This window comes from Lepidothrix coronata, unplaced genomic scaffold (assembly GCF_001604755.1).
Source record: "Lepidothrix coronata isolate B3197 unplaced genomic scaffold, Lepidothrix_coronata-1.0 Scaffold12, whole genome shotgun sequence".
In the NCBI taxonomy this organism is placed as follows: Eukaryota; Metazoa; Chordata; class Aves; order Passeriformes; family Pipridae; genus Lepidothrix; species Lepidothrix coronata.
Window position 1 is genome coordinate 812,636 of NW_016690192.1, and position 6,000 is coordinate 818,635.

General features: G+C 40.1%; 1 protein-coding gene across 1 annotated transcript in view; it reads right to left on the reverse strand.

Annotated features, from left to right (window-relative positions):
- LOC108492771 (BEN domain-containing protein 5-like) overlaps positions 1-6,000 on the reverse strand; it is a 922,669-nt gene that overhangs the window by 220,351 nt on the left and 696,318 nt on the right. The gene's annotated exons all lie outside the window — the stretch shown is intronic.

The following is a 6,000-nucleotide window of genomic DNA, read 5'->3' on the forward strand; positions in this document are numbered from 1 at the left end:
CTGTAACCAGAAGAGGCAAAGACACCAGGTCTCCATGCCAGGACATACAGCAGAGTGCACACGGGCTGCAAAACTAATGACGTGGAGCCAAACCTGAAACAACAAATTTGGCTCTTTTTTAAAAGCCAAGATTTACTACAGCGAGTTTAACTGCTCTCACTTGTGATAAATGTCCCCCTGGGGCCACAGGAATAGCTGTGGGGGTCCAGCGACAAGGTAAAGCCCATTGCACCCTGCATTACACTTGGCACAAGCCTTAACAGCGCCAAGCGACAGTAAAGTGCTACAAATTACATTTATTAGGCTTTGCTCTGGAGGATTTGGAGGCTATTTTTCAAAAATCTGGTAACTATTTGGGACTGCGTCTGCCCTGACTGAAAGAAAAGTTCAAAAATAAATAACATATGGAAAACAGGCCAGGATTAAATCCAGCAACCTTCTCCAGTGATGGCACAAAAATGTGCCATGTCCCCATCAAATTACAGATAGGTGGAAGGGAGATTTAGATCCCAACTATACTGAACTTAATATGGGTTAATCCCTAAGTACTGAAACCACAACACTTTGACCACTTTCTTCAGCCTTAAACTACATGGGTCAAGCAGCATCTTTTCTCTGTGAGAGATGCTGTGACTGCATTTAATAAACAGGAAATAAAATGATGCTCTTTCAAAATGGGTTCTGGGAATTTTAACGACTATGAGAGGTCAGGACTTCAGTTAGATGTCTTATCTCAACCTGAACACACACAGCAGGGGTAATGCTAAGCAGGCTCCAATTGCAAGAGACAGTTTAAATCTTTGTTTTGCAGTAAAAAGTTTACACACTGTAAGGAGACTGGGAACTAAATCCAAGCTTTCTTTTTTTTTTTCCCCAATTCCAATTATGTAGATGCATTGCATATATATCCAAAGTTAGACTTTTATTTTCAAAGATGTTTGAGAGTCCTTAGAGCATAACTGAGCTAATTTTTTAATTCTTAGAAATGCTCAGTTTTCCCAACGCTACATCACACCTCACAGCACCACAGGAATAATCAATACATTTTTTGTTGTTCTCAGGAGACAATCGCTGGTTTCTCCTTTAATTTCCTTAGCATCTCTAGAAGTCCTACAGCTGCTCTGCCTGTAACTCAGCCGTTCATTTGTTCTTTCATACACCAGCTTCACCATTCTCTAGCGTTTTTCAGCCCCAGAGGCAAAAAAAAATATAAGAAAGAATGTCTCTGAGAAACATAGCAGCTGGTGGGGTCAATTCTGTCTGCAGAAGAAAAGTGGGAGGCAGCAAAAAGGAAAACAACACTGTCTGCTAGGAGTCAATGACCATCCCACATCATTTGCATTAACATCAAGCAGTGTGGGAGGAAGGAGACAAATCAGCAAAACAACTTTAGAAAACAAAAGCAAAAGTCTGGGATCATTTTTGCAGAAGGAGAGGAGTTTCCCTCCCCTCTTGGAAAACCAGCATTAGATTAAAGGGACTGTGGCTCAGCATGAATATGATGCTCAGCAGCAGGACTACCACTCTTTGGATCTGGAATAGCACCCTGATTAGGAAATCTTTTGGACAGAGGATTAGTTTGGGGTGTTTTTTGGCTTTGTCTTCAGTTACAATATTGTTTCTATTTATGGTTCATAACAGTTATTACAATCATTATTACTCACTATACAAGTCTATTTTAATTGGCAATAAATTACATTTCCCACAAGTCAAGTCTGCTTTGTCCACGATGGTCATTAGTAAGTGATATCCCTGTCTTTATCATGACCCATGAGCCTTTCCATCTTATTTTTCTCACCCTGTCCTGGATAAGAGAGACCATCTGGCTGGGCATCTGGCTGCTGGCCAAAATTAACACACTAAACAACTACAAAATACCATTTCATATTTTAATTTAAATGTTACATTGAAAATGCATCCTATTTTCTACTTCAGGATTTAAAAGATCAATCAAAATTAAGACGATTAGAAGTGTATAGCTTTGTTTAGTAGATGCCAAAAGCACTTAAGCAAAATGACAGAAAGGCACAGTCCATTTAGCCACAACTTTGAGAGTTGTGGAAACACAGAGAAATAGTCTGTTGTGGTACCACTTCTACCCTTCTAAATGCCACAGCAGTGAATTTCAGAAACAAAACTATTTGACAAAACCAGTTTTCTAAGGAAAGAAATATAGGCATGTGCCTGGAATTGTTTCTTTTTTTTTATTTTCTTTTCTGGAAAGTATCTTGAAGATTGAAATAAACATTTTCTTTTCCCTTTGAAGGCTACCACTACCACCATAATTGATAATATTTGCCTTGACTTCTGACTGGACCTAAACAATCTGCCACTGTGTGTTACACCCTCATATCCTGCTACTCACCCACTGCCATCCTGTCTCTCTGCTGCAGAGGAGAATTCCCTTGGGCAAAGCTGTGAGGATCTAAGGTGCTAGTCAGAACAAACAACATTAACCTCAACATCTATTCTGGCTATCAAGTTACCACAGTGGTGATAAACACCTAGCAAATGTCACAAGGAAAAGAAACTCAATTAATTGCAGGCAAGCAGCTCAAATCTCTCACTCCGAATATCACTCACTCTGTTTGGCCCTCAACTCATGTTCCTCACCCTCTAATGCTGCAGCATGTACAAGCCAGTCACTTAAAGCAATCCCACTGGCAACACTCCCCCACCTTTCAACCAGGAAACAACAATTTCCACTCCTGGTTACACATTACACTACTGCAACTAAAACAGGGTTGCACAGAAAACATTTTCTACTTAATAAAAAAGACAGTCTGATAAAATTCTAAACCTTCACAGGAAGGCAACAAATTCACTTATCCATTTTCATTCAATTTTCATTTTTATGCTACTATAAAAACATGAAAATGACAGTATTTGTATGTAGTAGCTTAATAAGTATCTAAAAATTTCAAGCAATTTCAATCCATTTTATGGAATTCCACTTCCACTGCCAAAATGAAGTACTGTAACAGAACCGAGGTAGGACTTCACTTGACATCCAGGATCTTTTCTACTACCACATCAGACCGGAAACGGACGGCAGATTTGTGATTTCTTTAGGTCTTGTAGCCATGGTGTGCTAACGCTTTAAATTCACAAATTAGCACTAAGGCTGATGGAGTACAAAGGATGAGCAAGTCCGACCCTAGAATTCTGTTTCAGAAAGCCTTTAGACTGGTGCCCATCAGGAGAACTTGGAAGTGAATTTCTCTGCTTTGTAGAGGACTTCAAAGTTGAGGCAAGCCACTTAGAAAAAGCTTGTCATCTGTAGAAGACCAGAAGGCTCCAATCAGAAGAAACGGAAATCCATCATCCTAAAAGCATATGGCCAAATAACCATTTGATTTAAATACCTACGTATATTTTAATGAAATACGTGTATCCATTGCAAATGAATTCCATTATTGTCTTCCTTTCTCAGGTACTTTGCAGCATGAGGTGGGCTGTTACCAGCGTTTTATAACCAAACCCCTGTGAGTTCAAGACTCCACTGAGGAAACCAAACTAGCTCTGTTGCTTTACACCTCCCTGTGCCACCTCAGCTTGGCTGTGCCCAACAGAACCACAACATCTGCGTCAAAAATGAACACCAATGTCGGTGCTGCCCCAAGCGCCTCATCTCTACCACATTAAACTGCTTTAGCAAATCAAATCCAAGCAGCATTTACCGTGCTCTGGTTTTTTCCTAAGAGACCAGATCAGCACCTAATCCCATTTATTTTTGTTACTTCTGGCCACAAATGTCATTTCGGGTAAGAGCGCACATCTCAGCAACACGAGAGTGCAAAACAACAACGTTTTTGGTCACTACCAAATCCCACTGGACTTGCTGAGGTGAGATATACACAAGCTTTTCTTTCTTGCCTTCGTATAGCTGGCTTGAGCAGCACGAAGAAGCTGAGACAGAAGGTCAAAATGATGCTGTTTGTACGACACAGAGATAGACTGGACTACTGGTTTTGGAAGTCAGACACCTATTCCTATGTACTTTTACCTGAAATGGGAGGCAGCAGTATCTTGGTTCCCATGAAGGGGTAGCACTGTTACACGGGACCCTCATTGCTCACTGACTCTCCTCACCTGCCACCACGTTCAGTCAGCCCTGTCTGGAGCACAGAGGGTTTTTCCTTAGCAAAGCCTCACTTGTGCATGGACCATCTACCCAGCAGTAGTCCTGCATGTAATGCTCAAAACTGGATCCAAAACCTTTCAAGTTCCAGATTTTCATTCAGACTCTGTCAGGTGCTTAAATACATGATTTGTTTGACGGACTTGTATTGTACTCAAAAATGTGCTTAAACATAATTTTGGCTGAACTGGGGCTGTCTTGCAGGAAGCCTGCCTCTGAGATCATTGTCACAATGTTTTAAAGTTGGAGATTGTGCAACTATTATCCTTTATTGCCCGTTTTATGCCAAACTCTCTTTTTCTTTTTACATTCCCCTTAAAAGCAAAGCTATTTTGGAGCATTTAATATTATTTAATCTCTTTACTCTGGCAGCACAGAAATTACAGGGACCATTACAATGGTCCTGTGTGAGCGTATGCTTTATTGATGTATATGCTGACCTAATATCAAATTGATTTTACTTAGCTTTTCTGCTGACCATGGAAAAATGCAAATTGGGTATTATATTTGCACACTAATTTTATTGGGCCCCTGTGTCTTCATAAAAAGATAAAGTTTGGGCTAATAAAAATAAAACATTTCTGGGGCTAATATAGGCAAATGTTTATGTAGGCAGGTAACAAATTGGTTTGTCATTTAGGGGAACATAAAGAACACTAAAATCATCTTTAGGCAAAATAGATTGGTGGCTTTTGCTTAGCTTTTAGCTTTCATTTGCAAAATCAATTTAATGTAGCACAGTGTCTCAAAGAAAGGGTGACACAAGATTAAGACATTCATTGTATTCCCCCTCCATAACTCCCCCTGATTCAGAGGCTCTGGGATTTGGGTTTGCTCTTGTTCAAAGCAAATTAAATATACTTCAGCAGAAGATGGAAAAAAAGGAACCTTTAGACTTATGCCATAGGCAAGCATCCTATAGGGACAAACACAGGGGCAGGTAGGAAAGCGGGACTCAGTTTTCTGAAGGTAGATGCTGAAAGACTTATCAACACTTGTAAGTGCCACCAGGAATCTGAAAGTGTAGTACCTGTATGATCTCCTTTCTGGCTATTTCTTTGTTCCTCCTTCCTCTTCCCTCTTAAAGTCTTCTGTAACAAAGCCTTTTGCATCCCTAAGGCCAGCAATCTCTGCTGGAATGCAGCTCAGTGAACTTCGATGACAGTTTAAGTAGATGGGCATATATCAACAGCCTAACTTCTATTTATTGGAAGGAATTGACCTATTTAAATCCCAGAGCAGGCACTATTTCTATCCAGCTCTTGTTTTTCATCCCCTCCTTCCCTTCCTCAATTGCAGGGTGTTTGGAGGGGTTCCGTGTAGTGGGAGGTTACATAAACAGTTTTGATGTTAATACTTGACTGCATTTTCAACTTAATAGCCCAGCAAAGGGATCTGACTGTAAAGCAAAAGGCCAGAAATATCTCCTGGTAAAATTATGCTGATGCATAGATCAAACGACACTGCAGAGCTATTTGCAAAATCAGAAATGGCAAATGGCTACAGAGCAAGATCCCCCCTTACCTCCCAGCCCCACTTGTTTGTTTTAAATCTTCATTACATCTTGTAAGAAACCATTTTTCCATTTGGGCTTTCTGAAACTGGCAGCTCACTATGCTTTTGAGGCAGGAAAATTAACTGTATGCAAACCCAGTCAAGGTACACTCACATCTTTTCTCCTTCCTCAAAGAGAGAGAAAAAGGAAAAGGAAAAGGAGGAAAAAAAGGAGGAAAAAAAGGAGGAAAAAAAGGAGGAAAAAAAGGAGGAAAAAAAGGAGGAAAAAAAGGAGGAAAAAAAGGAGGAAAAAAAAGGAGGAAAAAAGGAGGAAAAAAAGGAGGAAAAAAAGGAGGAAAAAAAGG